The 26,201-nt window shown below is 46.4% G+C and overlaps 1 protein-coding gene across 1 annotated transcript in view; it reads right to left on the bottom strand.

The window, feature by feature from the left end:
- Window positions 1-25,831, bottom strand: part of LOC122373767 (trichohyalin-like) — a 31,044-nt gene extending 5,213 nt beyond the window's left edge. Inside the window, exon 1 of the mRNA XM_043352124.1 lies at window positions 25,769-25,831. The gene's annotated coding sequence lies outside the window, so the exon portion shown is untranslated. The remainder of the gene's footprint in view (window positions 1-25,768) is intronic.
- Window positions 25,832-26,201: the final 370 nt, after the last annotated feature.

The following is a 26,201-nucleotide window of genomic DNA, read 5'->3' on the forward strand; positions in this document are numbered from 1 at the left end:
CGAACACGCCGGCGATAGAGAGCTGAAGCTTTGCATACCTGACCTTTGAATCAAGCCGGATCTTTTGACACCAACCGCATTTTCGGGTCAGATCAGGTCACTGACCCATGAGGTCATAAGTGAACCTCTGCACGGTCTTCAGATGTCGCAACTTCCCAACGCCCTCACTGCCAGAGGAGATTTCACAGGGAAATGAACCTTGGAGGATCTAGTATCCATTAGGAGTCTCACAACTTGTACATCTCGGATTTTTCCTAAGGTCATTTTCGTGACCTCACCATTAGGTATAAGTCAATGGGGATAAACTGAAAACTTTTTCTGGCACCGTAAACGATCTTCAACTATCTCAAGCACACTCAATCTTTCATGCACTCCTTGCAAGGTTCGATGCGTCACTTTTGCAATGTTGACCTTGCGCGACGTCATTTATGAAGTTATAAGGGTCATATAAGTTTGTCGTGAATCACTACCGATCAAATTGAGCTAGCGAGTCGGGGAAGCCATCAATGGACTCAGGAAGACCTGCCGAATCGAATGATATGCGACATGACCTCCTTCGACCAATTTCGTGACCTGGGGGCGCTGACCTGACCGTGACCCGTGGTCAACACCCTCAGTTTACCTCACCCAAACAAAAAGTATATCATTCGACGCGCCTGAGAGAGGCGAACACGATGCTGGCAAAATCGCGGCTGTGCGGCCGTTTTTTGCGAAGTTATTCACCAAAAACGGAACCGTGCCTTGAGGCACTTGACCTGACCTCAGAGGTCACCGGTTGACCTGGAACCTTAAAATCGGGTATCGATCTCTGCGTCTTGTAACGGCGCACACGCTCGTTTTTCCGCGACGCGCTAGCTCAACCTGGGGCGCAACGGCGAGGGGGGTCGTACCCGCCCCCTGCCCCCTCGGCCGGCGCGTATGTAGAAAACCTATAGGTCCGGTCCGGCGAGGGTTAAACTGGCCTCTGGTGGCCCAGACCGACCTATAAAAGTCCCACACCGGCCTCTGATAGTCAGTCAGCCCAGTTGCAGTGGTCGCTGATATAAAACCTCTTAAAAACGTTATAGGTCTGGCTGAGCCTAGCTGGGCCGTTCATGCTGATTTTTATAGGTATATTGAAAAGACTCGCTTTGCACGTTTCACGCTTGCTCGTAATGAAAAAGCTGCTGGATGCCTCTGGAATTTGCATGGGTGCCAACGGCTGCGGAGGACAGGGGAACACGTCCATCAGTTTGAGTTTATGGACGGGAGTCTCCCTGAAATTTTAACCAATTTTGTTTTTGTTTTTGTCTCGATTTTTTTTTTTTATCTCTGATCATGTTTGCGAAAACAAAGTGGCCGAAATCCGAGGAGAAATCGGATTTTGGGGGTAGGTTAGGTTTTGGACCTCTGGGACCTTGGCCCCCCCACTTTCGAAAACGTTCCTACGCCTATGGGTCACCAGGTCACTTGAAGTGACCTCACCTCATAAAAAGTTTCAATGTCTGTCATAGCTACACTGAGTGACCGATCGCTTTGAAACTTTCAGTGATTGCTCAGAGCAATAGCATGTACAAAATGTATATCTCAGAATTTTGATATCGATGACCTAAGGTCAGGTCAATTTTGCGACCTCCCCATTATAAGTCAATGGGAGAAAATTGAAATGCGCCTCCTTTGGACGAAAGACATTATAAACACTCCCTAACACTAAATTACAAGTGTTTTAGACACACTAAACATGAAAATGGTGTCCGTGACCCCTGTTTATGCCCTGAGGTCATCTTAGGTCACGAATGGTATCTAACAGTTTTTCGCAAATAATTTTTGATAGAGGCATGCTAGAGCGATGAAAACGCCTTAGATGTGTTCAGCTCGACGATACGGATCGACTGATATGCAACATGACCCTTTCCGGTCAGGTCATGACCTTGACCTGAGGTCAAATTTTCAAGTTGACCTTTCAAGGTCAAGTTATAGTTCATTCGATGCGTCTTGACGAGAGGAACACGATGCCGGTAAAAGTAAGCTCGTACAAGGCTTGGGTCAAAAGTTATTGCAGAAAAAACTGTTTCCGAAAAAATCGGCTATTTTTGCAGTTTTTGCCCCCTGCAGGCAAAACCGTTAACGTTAGGTCAAATCTGAGAGAATTACTCAGAAAGGGCGTTAATAGGGCTATCGAATGCGCTTTTCCGCGGCGCTGTAGCTCTATTGGTTCCCGAGTTATGCGTTGGCTTCTTAGAAATTGTCGACATTCGACCTGGAAATCGGCGAAATTTTGCCTTCAATGACCTCTGGTGACCTGACCTTTGACCTGACCAAAAAATTGACCGAAGTGATTTCGTCATTATTTTTGACGCTCTTTCGAACGCCGCCTTCCGCGTATCGCTACGTGGCCCAGGAGCCGAGTTAGAAGGGGGGGTGTTCAAACACCCCCCCCCCCCCCCCAGCAGGGCGTGGAAATCCAGGACCCCCAGCCGGGCGCGGGTTAAAACTGTATCCGCCCTCGAACGATAAATATTGTTCACTCATCAGGAACACATCCCCTGGAATGCGTTTGGACTTAGCTGGATCTAATATTAGCGAGTATCTGCTAATGCAGTTTCTTGGCTTACACAGTACGCACACAAGCATACATACTTCCTGCCGTTGGTTATCCCTCACTTGAATGAAAATTTTGCTATAATAACTATTCCAAGCAGTTAACAGGTTTTAGTGCAGTGCCAAGTTGGAACCGTTCAGCGCCGCCAGTCTCCCAGGCGGCGCGTAACGGCCGCCGCCGGCCGCCGCGCCGCCGCTCTGGCAGGGTGTTTGACTTCATATCTCTGTTGCTAGAAAAGTTGTGGACCGATTTACTTGATTCTTGCATGAAAAGATCCGCCATTCAATTCTTAGCAGATAACGAAAATTTGACGTCAATTGCACGATCCGCTGCCCATATTGTGGTACTGCCATCTATTGACAAGGCTGGCGAACTAAAGCCGGGCGGCTATTTCCACTTTTGACACACCATGACAATACAAGCTAAGAGACATTTTGTAATGTCACGTCATTTTCATCATGGCGAAGTAGTACCAAAATCTAGTTACGTCGTTCAGCATGTTTTCTATGCAAGAACGATTTGTTGATTGTTCAAATAATGAGTACAGCATCGTGCCTCACAATGATAGCGTAACAAATAAGACACTGTTAACCCGCGCGGGGCTGGGGGGGGGGTAAATTTTCCCCCCCCCCTCGCGAATTTTTGCAATATCTCAAAAACGGCGGCGCGCAGCACCGCCAAACTTTCAGTACCTTTCCTTACATCAATTTGACACCTTCCCTGAAAATTTGAGCGAAATCCGTCGGAATTTTTTTGAGAAATTGACGTTTTAGTGACGTCATGTTCGCCATTTTCGCCTCAAAAACGGCAAAAGTTCAAACGCCGCTAACATCTTCATTTTTAAAGGAATCAAGACATAACAAAAAAAGGTTATACGTAATTTTACTTTGTCTGTCAAATGGCTATCTCGATTTTTTGAGAATCTTGGATTTTGGCCTAATTTTTTCTTCAAAAAACTGATTTTTTGGGGAAAATCATTATAAAATCCAAAATTTTGAGTCTATCGAAAAAACCGGAATATATGTCAGAGAAGTGGTCTATGTGCACCTACATACCAAATTTTAGAAGAATCGGTTCAAAAATGTGGGAGTTATTCAAAATTTTATGACGTCACGACACACAATTTTTTGAAAAATGAATTTTTTGGAAGTTCTAGACCTCGTACGGAAACAAAAATAGCACCATTCGATTCGCCGTGAAAAACTGTATCAGATAGACACCTTTTTAGGCCTTAACAACCAACTTCAAAATTTGACCTCACTTGACCTGACCTTGACCTGACCTCGACATGAAATTCATCCAGAGGTGGTCCATATCACTTATTTAGTGTGCCTATTGAATTCTATGAGTAAAATGACCCATAAAACATGTGTCGCACATGCCCTTTTCTATATTTTGTTTTTTGGTGACCTGACCTGACCTGACCTGACCTTGACTTGACCTCTGAATGATATTGTATGCAACGAATATTGTCTTGGTAGCCTAAGAACACGTTTTGGGCGATCAGTCTCAGTCCATGACTCCATTCTTCGGCAACTACGGTGGAAGGCCGATACTGTAGAAACTTGCAATTTGTACCCTTGACCTGACCTTGACCTTGACCTCAAACTTTAAATTAAGTACATGTTTTTAGTAGTTCGTGATGAGAGCTTTTGGTTGGCGTTTGAATTTTCCAAATCGGACCATTAGTTCGGGAGATAACAGGGGGTTAAAATTTACCCCCCCAGCCCCGCGCGTTCGGCTGGAGACCCCAGCCCCGCGCGGGTTAACCCGCGCCCCGCTGGGGGGGGGGACAGAATCTGCCCCTCCTCCCGTTTTTCGCCAATAACTTCTAAACGCGTTACGCCAGCGACGTCAAACTTTCAGTACCTTATCATACATCAATTTGACACGTTCCCTGAAAATTTGAGCGAAATCCGTCGGAAAATTTTTGAGAAATTGACGTTTTAGTGACGTCATGTTCGCCATTTTCGCCTAAAAAAGGGCAAAATTTCAAACGCCGCTAACATCTTCATTTTTAAAGGAATCAAGACGTAATAAAAAAGGTTATACGTGATTCTACTTTGTCTATCAAATGGATATCTCGGTTTTTGAAAATTTTGGATTTTGGCCAAAATTTTTCCAAAAAACTGACTTTTTTGGGAAAATATTTATAAAATCCAAAATTTTGAGTTTTTCGAAAAAACCGGAATATATGTCAAAGAAGTGGTATATGTGCACCTACATCCCAATTTTTAGAAGAATCGGTTAAAAAATGTGGGAGTTATTCAAAATGTTATGACGTCACGACACACAAAAATTTTGAAAAATGATTTTTTGGAAGTTGTAGACCTCGTACGGAAATAAAAATAGCACCATTCGATTCGCCGTGAAAAACTGCATCGGATAGACACCTTTTTAGGCCTTAACCTTCCAGGCGGTGGGGGGGGGGCAATTTTTTTCCCCCCCTTTACTTTTTTCGATATATCTCGAGAACCGCTGCGTCGATCGTCACCAAACTTTCAGTACCCTCCCGGGAGCAGCTAGCGCACATGGTGACCAAATTTTTTTTTCAAAGGCTATGATAGGTTGGCCGCTAATGACGTAAGAGTGACGTCATTTTTGCAATTTTCGACCCAAAAAAAGGTTTCGCGGGAAGAGCTGTCAGGCCTACAGCTTTAGAGATACAGAAAAATGTTTTAGACATAAAAGGTGTGGAATCGAAAGGGCTACAAAACTGCTATTTCGGTTTTTCGAATTTTTTGGATTTTGACCCCCAAAAATCAAAAAATAGATTTTTTGAATATAATAGCCAAAAAATCCAAAAAGTTTTTTGAATTTCGAAAAAACCGGAATATATGTGATAGTCCCTACCGCCTTCTATCTACATACCAAATTTGAGATCGATACCTCGTTTTTTGGCCAAGTTATAGCGAAAAAACTGTTCAAAATTGATGACGTCAAATTTTCAAACTCAATTTTTAGCCGTTCTAGACCTCGTAGCGCAAAACAAAGACCACCATTAGACTCCCCGTGACGAGCTGCATCGAATCGATACCCATTTTGTGCAAAAATATCAACTTTGAAATTTGACCTTTTTTGACCTGACCTTGACCTGACCTCCACCAGAAAGTGACCTAAACCGTACCTGATGCTCTTATAACCAACACCATTGAGTTGGAAATGAAAAACTGGCCATAAAACATGCATCACATAACCTTAGTAAAGTTGGGCTCATGTGGTGACCCTTGGTGACCTTTGGTGACCTGACCTGTGACCTGACCTGGTATGACCAGTGACCTCTAATAGCAACATATGTACTAGACAACTGACGCCTTATCGCTGATTTTCGACAAAATGCGTTTTACTCGGTGTTATAGCGCTTTCCCTAGAAGCCCTGTGAACGGTGAAACATTTTATCTTTGACCTGACCTGTGACGTCATCGGTGACCCCGAGGTCAATGAAATTTGGTTTCCCTCGACAAATTTGACAGGGCTATCGAACGCCGTTTGAATTTTTCGGATCCGTCCAGTAGTTTCGGAGATACGGGGGGGGGGGCAAAAAAGTGCCCCCCCCCCCCACCGCGTGGAAGGTGGCTGGTAGGCCCACCGCCTGCCGGGTTAACAACCAACTTCAAAATTTGACCTCACTTGACCTGACCTTGACCTGACCTCGACCTGAAATTCATCCAGAGGTGGTCCATATCATTTATTGAGTGTGCCTATTGAATTCCATGAGTAAAATGACCCATAAAACATGTGTCGCACATCCCCTTTTCTATATTTTGTTTTTGGTGACCTGACCTGACCTGACCTGACCTTGACCTTGACCTTTGAATGACATTGTGTGCAACGAATATTGTCTTGGTAGTCTAAGAACACGTTTTGGGCAATCAGTCTCAGTCCATTCTTCGGCAACTACGGTGCATGGCCAATACTGTAGAAACTTGCATTTTGTACCCTTGACCTGACCTTGACCTGACGTCTGACCTACTTAAGTAAAAAACATTGGGCTCTTAAGATCCGCCTTGTTGAGAGCTTTCGATTGCCGTTTTCCCCGTCTTTCTACGACCATCGGTTCGGAAGTTAGACAGGGGGGGGGGCAGAATCTGCCCCCCCCCCCCAGCAGGGCGCGTATGGCTGAATAGCCCAGCGGGGCGCGGGTTAACCCGCGCCCCGTAGGGGGGGGCCGAAACGCCCCCCCCTGTCCTTTTCGGTCGATATCTCCTAAACGGCTGGAGATATCGCCACCAAACTTTCAGGACCCCTCCGGGCATCAATTTTACACATTGTGACCAAAAATTTTTTCCAGAGGCTATGATAGGTTGGCCATAAATGACGTCAGAGTGACGTCATGTTCTGTCATTTTCGACCGAAAAAAGACCTTCGCGAGAAGACCTGTCAGGACTACAGCTTTGAAGATACAGAAAAATGATCAAAACATAAAAGGTGTAGAATTGACAAGGCTACAAAACTAGTTTCTCGAATTTTTGAAATTTTTGAGTTTTGACCCCCAAAAATCAAAAAAAGCATTTTTTTTATATATTCGCCAAAAAATCCAAAAAGTTTTTTGAGTTTCGAAAAAAAAACCGGAATATATGTGATAGTGCCTACCGTCTTCTATCAACATACCAAATTTCAGATCGATACCTCGTTTTTGGCCAAGTTATAGCGAAAAAACTTCAAAAATGATGACGTCAAATTTTCAAACTCAATTTTTGGCAATTCTAGAACTTGTAGAGCAAAACGAAAACCACCATTAGACTCCCCGTGACGAGCTGCATCGAAGCGATACCCATTTTATGCAAAAATATCAACTTTGAAATTTGACCTAATTTGACCTGACCTTGACCTGACCTTCACAAAAACGTGACCTAGGCTGGCCCCAAAGGCTGCCTAACCCACATAATTGCATTTGTCATGTAAAATGGACCATAAAACATGTATCACACGACACATTCATATTGTGACCCCCGGTGACCTGACCTCGCTGTGACCTGACCTGGTATCAGTGACCTCAGATAGCAAAGTATGTGTTTGACGAACAATGTACCATCGATGGTTTTCAATAAATTACCAATTTACTCGCTTTCACAGCACATTTCTTGAATTGCCTGTGAACGGTGAAAATCTGACCTTTGACCTGACCTGTGACGTCATCGGTTTGACCTAGGTCAATGAAATTTGGTCACAAGGTAGTTCCCGGGTGGGGCTATCGAACGCCGTTTGAATTTTGAAAATCGGCCGGTAACTTTCCGAGATCTTAGGGGGGGCGATACGGCCCCCCCCCCCCCCCACGGGTGGTAGGGTCCGCCGGTAGCCCTACCCAGCCAGCAATTCGCTTGGGCTGAACTGTGGCAAACGTCGGGCAGCTTGGGCTTAGCTTGGGTTTGCCCACTTTGATCAAAACCAATGCATTTTTTACTAGGGCTGAGCTGGGGCATGCCGCAGCTATGCCCAAGTGCGGATAGCAGTAGCTTAGCCCGACATCTGCCCGCGCATCCAAAACAGGCTTAACTTGGGCGGAGCGCGGGCTGATCAAGCTGGCTGTGTCCTTCGGCTAACTGGAGTAAAGCCAGAGCTTAGCCATACTTGTTCGCTGCTCGCGCATGCGCAGTTCTGCGCCAATCATGTGCAGCGTTTGTGACAGTCTGTAAGCTGTGCGACGAAACGACACACCGGTGTTGGGGCATTTGGTGGTTGATGTTTGGGTGCGTGTGACAGCGAGAAGAAGGGATAGTGCTCACTGCTCTTATCAAGTGGACTGGCATGGAGTTTTACGGTAGGTAAGTGTATTGAATGGTGCGCTTGATCGTATGTAAACGTCATGATTTTGACTGAGTTTCACGCCATCAAACATGAAGCTGAATAGCTGTTCAGCCTGGCGACTTATACCCTCGCTCAGAAAAGCCGCATTTCGTGCCTTCATATCTTTTTGAAATACCAGCACTTCTGAACCAGGAAAATGAAATACCTACAAAACACAAATATTTATCTACTTATCACCGAGCACGCTCATTCTCTGTCCGCGTTGAAAATCGAATGATCATTTTATACGGATCAATGAGAAGTGCTTTTACAGTATTAATGCAACAATAAGTTATTTTTCAAGCAAACATGCAATGTAAATTAAACCAATTAATCTCTTTTTCAGGTACGTACCATTAGAGCAAATGGTTCCAAAAAAATGGAATAGTTATACAAACCTGAGGGGTGTTCACGGGCACCGCACACTGCTGCGTGCGGTGTGTGCGGTGCGTCCAGCAGGCGTGGGGGTAGGGGATGGGTAGGCGGCTCTGACGTCACGGCTGCGTGCGGTGGACGGTCCGCTGTGGCCAGTCCCGACCGGCCACAGCGGTCGCTGTGTGCGGTGATGGAAGGCAGACGTATAGGGACGCTGTGGGCGGAGCTTGGAGGCTGTGTGCGGTCCGACCGCACACAGGGCCCGTGAACAGCCCTCAGGACCGGGTGGACGCCGCAGCTTCGCCCTCGCCAAGTGGTTTAGCGGAAACTGCCTGCTTATAATTAAGTAGGTATACCTACATATACGGAAACTGCGCCGAAAGCTGGCCGAACACCTACTGCAGATGTGTATGTGTGTGGAGGAGCCAGACGCCTCCAAAGCTCCCATTCACCAGAGTGAAATTCCTTATAAACGATTGTTTGCTAATTGCTTTATGTCTTATGAGCGATTACTTGCTGTCCTTACTTTATGCTTTCGGTTGAGTGTTCAACCAAGTATTATGAACGGGGAAGGAGGCTAGCGGGCCTTTGATTGTTTTATAGTTTTGATGGCGCTTTTTCATGACTCATGTCATGTTATTGCTGCAGTTTGCAGTCCACTGTTTCATGTATTTGTGTTTCATTTGAGTGTCTGTAGTCGTTTATAATATACATTCAATCAAAGTCAACCACTACTTTCCTTTCGCAATGCTCGATGACCGGTTAACAGAGCATATGAGTGACCGTAACAATTTTAAATATGCATTGAAACCGCACAACCTGCTGAAAGTGCTGCTCCTTGCTACCTGATCCAGTGTGAAGCAAAAGCAAGATGAGGTCAAGTCGAGACTTGAGAAAACAGGAGCCGTCACTCGAGCCGAACCCGAGCAAAGCCACAGCAGTTTGCAATGTATAAACCCCATTCACTTCTATCATCTATGGCTTAAGTCGGGATAGACAGGGCACACAGAGTGGGCTTGCCGGAGTTCAGCCCGCTCGGGCCCAGAGTAATCTCCATTATATAAATGGATTCACTGCTCGGGCTTAAATCGGGCTAACGCCAATCGTCGCTCAACTAGGGCTAAACTACGGCTGTCCGGAGCTCGCAGAGCGGGCATACCTCCGGCAGAGCATGGGCTTTAGTCGGCGTTTTTGTGTCATACGCCGACTTTAGCCCAAGCCCTAGCCGACTTTAGCCCGACTAAAAATCTCGGGCAATCCGCACTTGAGCCTGCTTGGGCCCGGAGCAAAATTGCTGGCTGGGTACGGGGCGCGGGTTAACCCTATTCCTGGCGGGGGGGCCTCAGGAGCCCCCCCTGAGGTTTTTTGGTTATTTCTCCCAAACGCGTTGAGCTAGGAAGCTCGAATTTTCTGACTTTTCCTAAAAGGCTTCTACGCAACATGTCTGAAAATTTTGAGTTGATCTGACCTCCAGTCAGGTCACCAGAGGCGGTTTGGTGACCCTACCTCAGAAAAGTTTGCAATCACGCCAGAGCTAGAGTTTTTGACCGATCAATTTCTTCTCTTCAGGGTTTAGTTAGGGTACCAGTATGTGCAATTTGTATATCTCGGAATTTTGATATCGGTGACCTAAGGTCAGGTCAATTTCGCGACCTCCCCATTATAAGTCAATGGGGGAAAATCAACTCCCTGTTTTTACCACTAAAACGGGTCGGAATGGCCCCAAATACCATACATGACTTCATATACGATCAACCTTCACTACCTTGAGGTCTGTTTTGCTGTTGGGCAGCTGTGAGGTCATGTGACGTCATCAAAGGTCACCAAAGGTTTTTGGCCAATAACTCCGTACAGGAACAAGATACAGACGCGTGGATGGTCTCATTGTGTTCAGCTCGTCAAGACGCATCGAATGATATACATGATGACCTCGAGGTCACGTGACCTGAGGTCAACCTTTGACCTTGACCTTTCGAGGTCAACATATATATCATTCGATGCGGATTGACGAGAGGATCACGATGATGCCCGTAGTTTGTTCCTATCTTGACTAATTCGAAAGTTATTCGAGAAAAAAAAACTCTCTTCATATCTACCCAGCCAGCAATTTTGCTCCGGGCCCAAGCAGGCTCAAGTGCGGATTGCCCGAGATTTTTTGTCGGGCTAAAGTCGGCTAGGGCTTGGGCTAAAGTCGGCGTATGACACAAAAACGCCGACTAAAGCCCATGCTCTGCCGGAGGTATGCCCGCTCTGCGAGCTCCGGACAGCCGTAGTTTAGCCCTAGTTGAGCGACGATTGGCGTTAGCCCGATTTAAGCCCGAGCAGTGAATCCATTTATATAATGGAAATTACTCTGGGCCCGAGCGGGCTGAACTCCGGCAAGCCCAATCTGTGTGTCCTGTCTATCCCGACTTAAGCCATAGAAGTGAATGGGGTTTATACATTGCAAACTGCTGTGGCTTTGCTCGGGTTCGGCTCGAGTGACGGCTCCTGTTTTCTCAAGTTTCGACTTGACTTCATCTTGCTTTTGCTTCACACTGGATCAAGTAGCAAGGAGCAGCCAATGCACTTTCAGCAGGTTGTGCGGTTTCAATGCATATTTAAAATTGTTACGGTCACTCACATGCTCTGTTAACCGGTCATCGAACATTGCGAAAGGAAAGTAGTGGTTGACTTTGATTGAATGTATATTTCAAACGACTACAGACACTCAAATGAAACACAAATACATGAAACAGTGGACTGCAAACTGCAGCAATAATATGGCATGAGTCATGAAAAAGCGCCATCAAAACTATAAAACAATCAAAGGCCCGCTAGCCTCCCTCCCCGTTCATAATACTTGGTTGAACACTCAACCGAAAGCACAAAGTAAGGACAGCAAGTAATCGCTCATAAGACATAAAGCAATTAGCAAACAATCGTTTATAAGGAACTTCACTCTGGTGAATGGGAGCTTTGGAGGCGTCTGGCCAGGGCTGCGGAGTCGATGAATTTTCGGCGACTCCGACTCCGACTCCGACTCCGGCTTTCAAAGACCAGCTCCGACTCCGACTCCGGGCAGAATTGTCGACTCCGACCGACTCCAACTCTCGACTCCGACTCCGCAGACCTAGCAGGGCTGCGGAGTCGACAGATTTTCGGTGACTCCGACTCCGACTCCGGCTCGGGTTTCTAAAATCGACTCCGACTCCGACTCCGACTCCGGTCACAACTGTCGACTCCGACCGACTCCGACTCCGACTCCGACTCCGCAGCCCTGCGTCTGGCTCCTCCACACACACACACACACACATCTGCAGTAGGTGGTCGGCCAACTTTCGGCGCAGTTTCCGTATCTCCGTAGGTATACCGTATTTCCGTACATATACCTACTTAATTATAAGCAGGCAGTTTCCGCTAAACCACTTGGCGAGGGCGACTGCGGCGTCCACCCGGTCCTGGTTTGTATAACTATTCCATTTTTTGGAACAATTTGCTCTAATGGTACGTACCTGAAAAAGAGATTAATTGGTTTAATTTACATTGCATGTTTGCTTGAAAAATAACTTATTGTTGCATCAATACTGTAAAAGCACTTCTCATTGATCCGTATAACATGATCATTCGATTTTCAACGCGGACAGAGAATGAGCGTGCTCGGTGATAAGTAGATAAATATTTGTGTTTTGTATTTCATTTTCCTGGTTCAGAAGTGCTGGTATTTCACAAAGATATAAAGGCACGGAATGCGGCTTTTCTGAGCGAGGGTATAAGTCGCCAGGCTGAACAGCTATTCAGATTCATGTTTGATGGCGTGAAACTCAGTCAAAATCATGACGTTTACATACGATCAAGCGCACCATTCAATACACTTACCTACCGTAAAACTCCACGCCAGTCCACTTGATAAGAGCAGTGAGCACTATCCCTTCTTCGCGCTGTCACACGCGCCCAAACATCAACCACCAAATGCCCCAACACCGGTGTGTCGTTTCGTCGCACAGCGCACAGACTGTCACAAACGCTGCACATGATTGGCGCAGAACTGCGCATGCGCGAACAGCCGAACAAGTATGGCTAAGCTCCGGCTTTACTCCAGTTAGCCGAAGGACACAGCCAGCTTGATCAGCCCGCGCTCCGCCCAAGTTAAGCCTGTTTTGGATGCGCGGGCAGATGTCGGGCTGAGCTACTGCTATCCGCACGTGGGCATAGCTGCGGCATGCCCCAGCTCAGCCCTAGTAAAAAATGCATTGGTTTTGATCAAAGTGGGCAAACCCAAGCTAAGCCCAAGCTGCCCGACGTTTGCCACAGTTCAGCCCAAGCGAATTGCTGGCTGGGTAGTGCCGCCATTTTGACTTTTTCGACCCCTGTGACGTCATCTTTGACCTGACCTGAAAATGACCTTTGTAAAAATTGTAGATCTTGGCCGTGCGTATCCGATGCCGTTTACCGCTTGTCGCTATCTTGCTTCGTTCTCGAGATCTCAGGGGGGGGGGGGCGAATCGGCCCCCCCCCCCGCCAGTTTCTTGTCCCGGCGGCGAGTTACCTAAGTGTGGAACTACAAGTCGATTCTAGGGCTCTGATTGGTGACTTTGGTCGGGGGATGACGCTTATAGCATGACGTCACTCGCGTACTTGGCCGCCGAGCCAACCCAGAGGCTCTCAAACTCAATTGTACAGATCCTGCGCATTGAATGGCGAAACTTCGGCGAGGTCGCTTGAGTTTGGAAGCCCCTGCCAGAGAACTGGAGACGGCCGGATTATTTGCTGGACAGTGGGCAGCGCAGATGGCGATTGACGGTGCCAAAAAGATGATAGGGAAAAAGGGGTTGAGACTTGAGCAGTGAATTATAAGCCTGTTGCATAGCTGAGTGGTAAATTGTAAAATACTTAAGGTTTGAAGAGATGCAGTGTAGTTTAGCCGACTCAGGGGCATTCTGCCGAATTATGTAAGACGGAAGGGTCGCAACTCGCAAGTCGTTTGTTTACATGATTGCCTGATTAAAATGTAAAGCGTACCTAATGTTTAGTTGATAATACAGCGAGGTTGGGCATCTGCTCAATCCATTTCTTCTCTGCAATAGTGCATTCGCCACTGTAATTCATTGTAAGAGGCACTGGGCTGCGCCGCCTGTTAATTATTCCGAAACCACCAGTGAATTGTCACAGTCACTCACAACAATACGAATCGTTCAGTCGTGCGCTGGGGGTCCGCCAAGTTTGAGTGTGCTGCAGAATGGAGACTGGACCGCCGAGAATATAACACTTCCGTCTCCCTGGGCGAGCGGCGCATTGGAGCCGAAGGAAACTGCTTCAGTTTTTTTTTTGTGGGGAAGATACCCATGTTTGAAAATTATGTTCTGGAATGATGCGATAAGGAAAAGGACGGTTTCTGGAATTGAGGGCTGTGGAGAAGAACCAGATTTTCTCATTTGCTACCCGATACAACGCGAAAAGACGCAAATGTTGCACATTGGGCTTAACCCTATTCCTGGCGGGCTCCGCCGGGACAAGAAACTGGCGGGGGGGGGGGCCGATTCGGCCCCCCCTGAGATCTCGAGAACGAAGCAAGATAGCGACAAGCGGTAAACGGCATCGGATACGCACGGTCAAGATCTACAATTTTTACTAAGGTCATTTTCAGGTCAGGTCATAGATGACGTCACAGGGGTCGAAAAAGTCAAAATGGCGGCGCTAGATATGGAGAGAGTTTTTCTCGAATAACTTTCGAATTAGTCAAGATAGGAACAAACTAAGGGCATCATCGTGATCCTCTCGTCAATCCGCATCGAATGATATATATGTTGACCTCGAAAGGTCAAGGTCAAAGGTTGACCTCAGGTCACGTGACCTCAAGGTCATCATGTATATCATTCGATGCGTCTTGACGAGCTGAACACAATGAGACCATCCGCGCGGCTGTATCTTGTTCCTGTAGGGGAGAGTGGGGCAAAGCGGCCACCCGGGGCAAAGCGGCCACCCATCGTTTTAGCCCTTCATAGCTGGCGTCAGTTCAAATTTATGGTTTCCAATTATGCCTCTCTTCACGGTCGTTCGAATGAGCCAGACCGGGGTTTCAGGCCCATCACCATTGTTCTGTGAAACACGGAAAAGCATTTCTTGCCAGGTTACCAACTATGTTTACAATTTTTAAATGTTATGTTATTCCATAACCGTTTGGAATTTTTATAAGCGTTCTTGTCCATGCATTGCATGGTTATCGTACATGTATTCTACCAATTTTAATGTCTTTTACCCCACTAATAGCTAAGCTGGAATATTTTTGTCTCGGACGGTATGCGCGGGGCAAAGTGGCCGGGGCAAAGTGGCCACCCCCCAATTGGCCATAAGTTGCTTCCATCTGGATAAAAAACATTATTTATATTCAAATGTGTCGTCATGCATTCATCTTGGCCACTTTTTAGTTGCATGAGTTACCAAATAATGCAATTAAATGTTTATTTTCATGAAAATCCTTTCTTTGTTTACCTACAGGTGGAAGATGATAAAGTAAACATCCATCCTCGCTTAACCTTGTCACCATCAAATACCCTAGTCGTACACGAGGCAACTATTTTGTTTCTCATATCGGGACTTGAGAAGACGCCGGTGGCCGCTTTGCCCCAGGGTATGGGGCAAAGTGGCCAATATGCATAGGTTTAAAGTTTTGTCAATATCTTTCATATGTGAACGCCCTTGGAAATAAAACGCAGTTGAAATAAAAGGCAACTTAACAGGGATCACATTGGTATAGAAAGAATCTTTCCAAGTTTAAAAATCAAGCGTTGGCATCGTGAGAAGCGTTAGGGTGGCCGCTTTGCCCCACTCTCCCCTACGGAGTTATTGGCAAAAAAACCTTTGGTGACCTTTGATGACGTCACATGACCTTACAGCTGCCCAACAGCAAAACAGACCTCAAGGTAGTGAAGGTTGATCGTATATGAAGTCATGTATGGTATATGGGGCCATTCCGATCCGTTTTAGTGGTAAAAACAGGGAGTTGATTTTTCCCCCATTGACTTATAATGGGGAGGTCGCGAAATTGACCTGACCTTAGGTCACCGACATCAAAATTCCGAGATATACAAATTGTAGCTACTAATGACCTAATAATATCCTGCGACTTTCAAAGGCCTCCGACATCTACTGTAGCTCTGGCACGGTGACAATTTGCAAAAAAGTGACTTGAGGTTGGGTCATTCAAAGTGACCTGGTGACCTGACCTTCAAAGTTAAGAGGTTCAAACTTGCACACCATGTGTAAAATTGATGAGAGAATAGTCGTACCAAATTTCGCGGCGCTACGCGCCGCGGTTTTCCCGCTATCCGCGAGAAACCTCAGGGGGGGGGGGCGGATATCCCCCCCGTCGGTGCGCGGGTTAAGTATGACATTTTTTCGAATATCGCTGTTCTAAAATAAGAATTAGCACATTGGGGTAACCCCGGGCCGCCAAATTTGGCACAGCCTATGGGGCAACCTTTTCACATATGACCTGAAAATTTCAGGTACGGGTGACCTTGGGTCAGGTCACCAGGTCAGAAAAACCGGTACAAGGTCATGGTCAAACTTCAATTTTCTTTTTGCACCTGTCCAGCTCACAGTTTTGGACTGATTTCCTTCAAACTTTCAGGGTGTGCTAAGTTCACCGAGTTGTATAACATATAGTTCGGGTTTTTTGAGGTCACTGACCTGAGGTCAGTTAGAGGTCATTACGTCGTAATGCTAAGCCTATGGGAAAATACTAAATTCGGAAAATACTGGAGATATCCGCTTCGTTCTATCACTTTTGTGCTTTGAAACCACAGTACTTAACCCTATTCCTGGCGGGCTCCGCCGGGACAAGAAACTGGCGGGGGGGCCGATTCGCCCCCCCCCCCCTGAGATCTCGAGAACGAAGCAAGATAGCGACAAACGGTAAACGGCATCGGATACGCACGGTCAAGATCTACAATTTTTACACAGGTCATTTTCAGGTCAGGTCAAAGATGACGTCACAGGGGTCGAAAAAGTCAAAATGGCGGCGCTAGATATGGAGAGAGTTTTTCTCGAATAACTTTCGAATTAGTCAAGATAGGAACAAACTAAGGGCATCATCGTGATCCTCTCGTCAATCCGCATCGAATGATATATACGTTGACCTCGCAAGGTCAAGGTCAAAGGTTGACCTCAGGTCACGTGACCTCGAGGTCATCATGTATGTCATTCGATGCGTCTTGACGAGCTGAACACAATGAGACCATCCACGCGTCTGTATCTTGTTCCTGTACGGAGTTATTGGCCAAAAACCTTTGGTGACCTTTGATGACGTCACATGACCTAACAGCTGCCCAACAGCAAAACAGACCTCAAGGTAGTGAAGGTTGATCGTATATGAAGTCATGTATGGTATATGGGGCCATTCCGACCCGTTTTAGTGGTAAAAACAGGGAGTTGATTTTTCCCCCATTGACTTATAATGGGGAGGTCGCGAAACTGACCTGACCTTAGGTCACCGATATCAAAATTCCGAGATATACAAATTGCACATACTGGTACCCTAACTAAAGCCTGAAGAGAAGAAATTGATCGGTAAAAAACTCTAGCTCTGGCGTGATTGCAAACTTTTCTGAGGTAGGGTCACCAAACCGCCTCTGGTGACCTGACCTGAGGTCAGATCAACTCAACATTTTCAGACATGTTGCGTAGAAGCCTTTTAGGAAAAGTCAGAAAATTTGAGCTTCCTAGCTCAACGCGTTTGGGAGAAATAACCAAAAAACCTCAGGGGGGGGGGGCTCCTGAGGCCCCCCGCCAGGAATAGGGTTAACAGCAGGTTACTTGGTGCTTCTTTGCTTGGTGTACTTATCCATGGGTCAGGTCAAATGAGGTCAACTGAGGTCAAATGACGTTTTTGCCAATAACTTGGCACATAATGACGCTAGAGCTTAAAAAATGGTGTCATTGTGTTCCTGGTGATCAGCCGAATCGAATGATATGCAATATGATGCAATTTAGTGAACTTGAACTGTGAACTTGAATTTAGTGAACTTGAACTTGAACTTGATTAATTAAAGTTTACTTAAAAATTAAGAAAAATTTTAAGTACACTTAAGCAAACTAAAAAGTATATCATTCGACGCGCCTTGACGTGCTGAGTTCACTGGTGCTTTTCTTTTTGCTCTATCTTAATTAGATCAAAAGTTATAAGCGAAAAACTTTTGACCTGTTTTTAGCGAAATTTTTACATTTATACCCCCCAAAACCCCCTAAATATTGACCTAGAGCAACCAAATTTGCACAGGGGCGAGAACTCCGGGGGTCCCACCTACCTACCAAATTTGGTGTTTCTAGGTGCCATAGGAGCCAATCGCGAGGGGGGTCGCATCGACCCCCCCCCCCCTGCAAGGCCGTGTTATGAAAAATGCCCTGCCAGGGCGAGGGTTAAGGTCAACTAGGGTCAAACTACGTTTTTGCAGATAACGCGACAGACAATGAAGCTAGAGCTTCAAAAGTGGTGTCGTTGTGTTCTTCTTCATCAGCCGAGTCGAATGATATGCAATATGATGCATTAAGGTAAAAAGAAAAATAAATTTTAAGGAATTTTGAAATACACATTTTTTGTCAATTTTGCATCACGATTTTCATCGACCTGTACTGTATAGTCCAAACATAAGTCGTATGTCGGACATACTTACGTGCAGTTGTGGTAGCCGTTGTGGTTCCAGTGCCTGCGCCCACGCTGTGAGTTGCTAAAATACATGCATGGTAGAAATCAACGCTGTTACAATATACCACCCACGATCTAAAATCTATATATCTGCGCCTGTCGTGGGTGCGCGACATCTGGTGGCACTATGCGACCTGTAGTTCTCCCCGGCGCACCTAGGTGGCACGGCCTGTTCCGTGTTGAGGCACGACCTGGCGCTGGCGGAGGTGGGAGGTGACTAGGGCGCAACTTCCCGCTAATATAATTTGCACGGTTCCATCGTGAAATGACCATTTCCGTTAACCCGCGCCCCACTGGGGGGGGGCTATTTATAGCCCCCCTCCCGTTTTTCTGCAATAACTTCCAAACCGCTTGACGGATCGACGCCAAACTTTCAGTACCTTCGGCTGCATCAATTTGACACCTTGTGTCAAAATTTGAACTTCGTAGCTACCATAGGTCGGCCGGAAATGACGTCGGAGTGACGTCATGTTCGTCCGATTTCGACGCAAAACATTGAACCACGGCAATCGCTCCCAAGAGCTCAGTTTTTAAGCTAGATCCAATTTCTTTGCATGAAAGAACTCAGAATTGACCGCGCTATCAAACTGCTATCTCGGATTTTCAAAATTTTGTAAATTTCGAAAATTTTATATAATAATATTCAAAATTTATATTTTTATATTTTTTTCAAAAAGTTTTTGACTTTTCGAAAAAACCGGAATATATGTGACAGAACGCATGATTATGACTAATTTTAGCAAGTTTTAGCTAAATATCTTCAAAAATGGCCAAGTTATACGCATTATTGCAAAAAATTCACAATTATTAATTTTTCAAATCAATTTTTCAGTACGTATTTGGCATCGTACACCAATATAAATGGCACCATCGTGTTCCTTAGCTCAAACTGCATCCAATAGACACCTTTTTCGTTGAAAAATTTCAACTTCAAAATTTGACCTTTTTTGACCTGAAAGTGACCTGACCTAAGCTAAATTCGACTCACAATGACCTCGAATGACATAGACGACATCAAATTTGAAATCTATGGCCTAAATGGACCATAAAACATGTGTCACGTGACCGACGCATGATATAATATTTTCGTGACCTGTGATGACCTGACCCTGACCTGAAAATCAAAGTACAAGTTTGGTACCCGCAAGGTATCTAGAGCATCTGTTCACGAGTGTGGAAACCAAAAATGAGCCTGATCTGACTTGTAAGACGGCGGCCAGAGCCCAAAATGTGAACAAGCCAAAGTGCTAATAATTTTTACTTTGACCTGACCTGTGACGTAATCGGTGACCTCGAGGTCAATGAAATTAGGTTTCGCTCGACAGTTTTTCCGGGGCTATGAGACGCCGTTTGAATTTTGACGATCGGCCCAGTAGTTTCGGAGTTAGGAGGGGGGCTATGAATAGCCCCCCCCCCCGTAGGGCGTGTTATACACAGACCCCAGTGGGGCGCGGGTTAATATTTGGAAGACACATAATGGTTTCATCAACTCTTTGTAAAGCGCTGGGGAGGTGGCCGGCGTTACCCCTATGCCGGGCTTACCCCAGAAAATCAACACTTTTTTAAAACTCGATCTTCTCAACCTTATACTAATTCCACGAAACCGAATTTTTTGGAAAAAAAAAAACACGGCCAATGAACTTGGCTAGCTAACAGGATATCAACATTTTATACAGCACGTACCTATGGTATGTAATAAAAATGAAAAAGAGCTTACTATGCCGGGCTTCCCCCGGCTTCCCCTATCTTTGACTGGATCAAGTCTAACTAACTCTATTCAAACGTTATCATTGTATTTAGCACAATAACCCTCGCCCGCACATGCCATTTTCCCATCCTAGAACGCACATGGGGGGGGGGGGGTGGTTGCCACCCCACCCCACCCCCCCGCGCCATTTCGTTCCTGTTGGAGATAGAGCTTAGCGGTAAAGACCAAAAAGATTTTTTGGGAAGAGACGAATCCAATGATACCCAGTTTTACCTTCTCAGGTCAGTCATTGACCTTCCAGGTCAGGTCAAACTAAAAAATGTTGCTGTTTTAGGTCACCGTTGGATATCAAGCGCGCTGCTTGTCATATACCGATGACGATGCCGTTTTCTGGTGCCAAGCCAGCTAGAACCTCTTTGTCACACTACCCGACCAGGTTTTTGCTGCTGAGGTCATCTCAGGTCAAGTTAGGTCAAGGTCAATAATATGTGTTTGTATGTCTGTGTGTGTGTGTGTGTGTGTATACTGATGTGTGTACCGATTGTTTATGTGTCCATATTACATGAAATCATGATCTGAGAAGCTTTTACCAAAAATGTAGTCAAAAAATTTCAAAAAAAGTAAATTCAGCTTGCCTAAAACGCAATTATCTTAGATGACCTAGGTTGACCTTGACCCTGACCTTGACCTCTGTACATCGTCGAACAACATGTTTCATGATAGGTGGGAGGTAGGATTGGCATAAAAGGCCGAAATCAAGGTGTTAAAAGCTCACAAGGCCCATAGCCAACTCAAGATGTTGAGAATTGGCCATTTGGGTCATGACATGACCTGAAAAACAAGGTCATATCTCCGAAACCAAAAACCACAGAAACTTGAAATTTTCAGTGGACATCAAAAAAGGATAGAGGAGCAGCTATACGAACAATCAGCTTTCTAGCTCCAAAAATGTTGATTGCAGAGCAGAAAGACTACCTTGGGGGGTGGCAACCACCCCCCCCCCCATGTGCGGGCGAGGGATAATGTACTTTTCATCTGCTGAATTTAGTTTCGTTGAACCATTTTATTTTATTGCAAATATCCAGTAGGTAATAGGTATCCTGGCTATACCTATAGCTAATCTGAAACGCAAACATGAAAAATAATTAACCCACGAGCCGCTGGGGGGGGGGGCATAAAGTTGCCCCCCTTTACGTTTTGTAGAATATCTCCGAAACCCGATGAGCTACGAACGTGAAACTTGGCACAGCTTCAAATGAATACCTAGGCAATGTTTGAGGAAAGTTTGGTGGTTGTAGCACTTAAGATGACGTCACAGTGACGTCATAAAGTTTTGTCGTTTTCCGATATGGACCGTTTCTGATGACGCTGAGCATGAAACTCAACTGCAAATGAACTAGACAGCACCTGCTGTCATCTTAAAACATCTAAGTACACTTCCAGCTAGTTCCTGACCAATAATCGGCCCTTTATATTCGGTCTCATATATCGGATATATCGCGAGGAAACTGAGAGTCGCAAATCTATACTTTGACTTCTGACGTCACTCTGACGTCATTTCAAATGCGATCGACACCAAATTTGGACACAACCTCGGCTAGGTGTTCAGAAAGATGTGTGCAAAGTTTTGCGTCTCTATCTCTTCGCATTGCGACGATATCGTCGCAGAAGTAAAGGGGGGGCAACTATATGCCCCCCCCCCCAGCGGCTGGCGGGTGGCGCGGAGGCCCAGCGGCCGCCGGGTTAACCCGCGCCCCGTAGGGGGGCCGAAACGGCCCCCCCTGTCCTTTTCAGTCGATATCTCCTAAACGGCTGGAGATATCGCCACGAAACTTTCAGGACCCCTCCGGGCATCAATTTTACACATTGTGACCAAAAATTTTTCCAGAGGCTATGATAGGTTGGCCACAAATGACGTCAGAGTGACGTCATGTTCTGTCATTTTCGACCGAAAAAAGACCTTCGCGAGAAGACCTGTCAGGACTACAGCTTTGAAGATACAGAAAAATGATCAAGACATAAAAGGTGTAGAATTGACAGCACTACAAAACTGCTATCTCGAATTTTTGAAATTTTTGAGTTTTGACCCCCAAAAACAAAAAAGCATTTTTTTGGATATATTCGCCAAAAAATCCCAAAAGTTTTTTGAGTTTCGAAAAAAACGGAATATATGTGATAGTGCCTACCGTCTTCTATCTACATACCAAATTTCAGATCGATACCCCGTTTTTTGGCCAAGTTATAGCGAAAAAACTGTTCAAAAATGATGACGTCAAATTTTCAAACTCAATTTTTGGCAATTCTAGAACTCGTAGAGCAAAACGAAGACCACCATTAGACTCCCCGTGACGAGCTGCATCGAATCGATACCCATTTTATGCAAAATATAAACTTTGAAATTTGACCTAATTTGACCTGACCTTGATCTGACCTTCACAAAAACGTGACCTAGGCTGGCCCCAAAGGCTGCCTAACCCACATAATCGCATTTGTCATGTAAAATGGACCATAAAACATGTATCACACGACACATTCATATTGTGACCCCCGGTGACCTGACCTCGCTGTGACCTGACCTGGTATCAGTGACCTCAGATAGCAAAGTATGTGTTTGACGAACAATGTACCATCGATGGTTTTCAATAAATTACCAATTTACTCGCTTTCACAGCACATTTCTTGAATTGCCTGTGAACGGTGAAAATCTGACCTTTGACCTGACCTGTGACGTCATCGGTTTGACCTAGGTCAATGAAATTTGGTCACAAGGTAGTTCCCGGGTAGGGCTATCGAACACCGTTTGAATTTTGAAAATCGGCCGGTAACTTTCCGAGATCTTAGGGGGGGGCCGAAACGGCCCCCCCCCCCCCTACGGGTGGTAGGGTCCTCCGGTAGCTCTACGGCCTACGGGGCGCGGGTTAATAATCAATGCAGCAGCTGAACAATATTCATAATTTGCTTCCTCTATAAACGAGTATGGCTGGCATGTCTTCCCGTTTTGCTCTATTCGTAGAGTTCGACGCACCTTTCAACGATATGCGTCTCGTTACTAACAACCCTTTTGTTTGTGATTGCAGCTCTGGCCTGGCGTTACTGTGGCTGGTGCTGCCACCTACACAAGCATCACTTGATGGTGCTGCCATCTATCAAATTGCTTTCGGAGCCGACTGCAGCTCATATCTTGGACATTTGTCTCCAAGGGCAGTCTTCCCTACTCAGGCTTTTCAACACCGTGGTATTGGTATTGTATTGGAGGTATGAGCGGGATTGCATTAACCCACGAGCGGCTGGGGGGGGGGTGTTTGAACACCCCCCCCCTGTGGTTTTTCGCGAATATCTCAAAAACGGCGCGTTTTTGGTACACCTTATCATACATCAATTCTACACATGTTGTGAAAATTTCAGACCAAGGTCATTCAAGGTCAGGTCACCAGGTCACTCGAAGTGACCTCACCTCATAAAAAGTTTCAATGTCTGTCATAGCTACACCGAGTGACCGATCGCTTTGAAACTTTCAGCGATTGCTAAGAGCATTAGCATGTACAAAATGTATATCTCAGAATTTTGATATCGATGACCTAAGGTCAGGTCAATTTTGCGACCTCACCATTATAAGTCAATGGGAGAAAATTGAAATGCGCCTGTTTTGGACGAAAGACATTATAAACACTCCCAAACACTGAATTACAAGTGGTTTAGACACACTGAACATGAAAATGGTGTCTGTGACCCCTGTTTATGCCCTGAGGTCATCTTAGGTCACGAATGGTATCTAACAGTTTTTCGCAAATAACTTTTGATAGAGGCATGCTAGAGCGATGAAAACGCCTTAGATGTGTTCAGCTCGACGATACGGATCGACTGATATGCAACATGACCCTTTCCGGTCAGGTCATGACCTTGACCTGAGGTCAAATTTTCAAGTTGACCTTTCAAGGTCAAATTATAGTTCGTTCGATGCGTCTTGACGAGAGGAACACGATGCCGGTAAAAGTAAGCTCGTACAATGCTTGGGTCAAAAGTTATTGCAGAAAAACTGTTTCCGAAAAAATCGGCTATTTTTGCAGTTTTTGCCCCCTGCAGGCAAAACCGTTGACGTTAGGTCAAATCTGAGAGAATTACTCAGAAAGGGCGTTAATAGGGCTATCGAATGCGCTTTTCCGCGGCGCTGTAGCTCTATTGGTTCCCGAGTTATGCGTTGGCTTCTTGGAAATTTTCGACATTCGACCTGGAAATCGGCGAAAATTTGCCTTCAATGACCTCTGGTGACCTGACCTTTGACCTGACCAAAAAATTGACCGAAGTGATTTCCTCATTATTTTTGACGCTCTTTCGAACCCCGCCTTCCGCGTATCGCTACGTGGCCCAAGAGCCGAGTTAGAAGGGGGGGTGTTCAAACACCCCCCCCCCCCAGCAGGGCGTGGAAATCCAGGACCCCCAGCCGGGCGCGGGTTAACCCACGAGCGGCTGGGGGGGCATAAAATTGCCCCCCCCCCTTTACGTTTGGTGGAATAGCTCCGAAACGGGATAAGATACGAAGCTGAAACTTGGCATAGCTTTAAATGAATACCTAGGCCATATTTGAGGAAAGTTTGGTGGTTGTAGCACTTAAGATGACGTCACAGTGACGTCATAAAGTTTTGTCGTTTTCCAATACGGAGCGTTTCCGATGTCGCTGAGCATGAAACGCGGCGGTGAATGAAGCAAACAGCACCTGTTGTCATTCTGACACATCTAAATACACTGTTAACTATATCCTGACCAGTTATCGGTCCTATATTCTCGGTCTCATATGTCGGATATATCGTGAGGAAACTAAGAGACGCCAATCTACGATTGGGCTTCTGACGTCACTGTGACGTCATTTCAAATGGGATCGACACCAAATTTGGACACAACCTCGGCTAGGTATTCAGGAATATGTGTGCAAAGTTTCGTTTTTCTATCTCTTCGCGTTGCGACGATATCGTCGGCGAAGTAAAGGGGGCAACTATATGCCCCCCCCCCCAGCGGTTGGCGGGTGGCGCGAAGGCCCAGCGGCCGCCGGGTTAACTTTGACATCATTAGAGAGATGCATACCCTTACAGATATTAACTAGCGTGATATAGGTAAATCGCATTTGGAGTTTGAACCATATGATAGAGCCTGGGTACATACATCTAATGATACAATCCTACTGATCATAACATTATATCATATACCTAATTTAGTTATATATGTCGAATTGATCAATGTCACGGGTCACATTCTGATTCAGTATCGTTCCACGGCCGTTGAACAGTCGGTGGTCTCTCGTATTGCCGCTGTACAGTGATGACCAATCCGGTCCAGTGTTGTGGCCACCGGGTGACGGAGTGCACCGCCCACTTGTGTGTGTGTCTGTGTGTCAGCGGGAGGGGGAGGAGCCATCCGGTGAATAATCCACTTCTCCTTATAACTTACTAATAAACCGTTCCAATAGAAGTGGTTGCGTGGCGTAATAGCTAGCGCAGTCGCGTTCCAAACGAAGGGTTGAGGGTTCGCGGCCGGGCGGATCCATTTGCTTTTGCCTGTGTTTCTAAATTGCATTTATTCAGTGAGTAACTCGGTTGCTAAAGCGAAACCCGCGCGGCGGCGCCGGCGGCGGACTTACCTTGTGTGTCGTCCTCCGCCAGGTAATGCTGCAGCAGCTGCCACCGGTCCGGCCACCGGCCGACGGCCGCGTCGTATGCCGCGCGCAGCCGGTCACCGGACAGCAGCTGCTGCAGCCGCCGGCGCCAGAGGCCGGCCGTGGCGACCACCGTCGGGCCGTCCATCTCTGGTAGATCGCGACGGAGCCAGTGCTGCAGGTCACGGCTGAGGTGCTGCTCCAACCTCTCCCGGCGCTGCTGGTAGGTGGCCGGTGGTTGGTAGTTCCCCTCCCAGGCCTCCTTCTTCTCCCGGTCCACCTCTCGCCACACGTCCATCTCCCGCGGCACGGCCTCACCGAGGGCCCGCAGCAGCAGCTCTGGCCGCAGCAGCAGCTCGGCCCGGCCCCGCGGCGTGTCCGGCTCGGCGGTCAGGCCGGCCGGCCGCTCCCGGCGACA

Source organism: Amphibalanus amphitrite, unplaced genomic scaffold, assembly GCF_019059575.1.
Source record: "Amphibalanus amphitrite isolate SeventyFive unplaced genomic scaffold, NRLGWU_Aamphi_draft 001548F_arrow, whole genome shotgun sequence".
NCBI classification, from domain to species: Eukaryota; Metazoa; Arthropoda; class Thecostraca; order Balanomorpha; family Balanidae; genus Amphibalanus; species Amphibalanus amphitrite.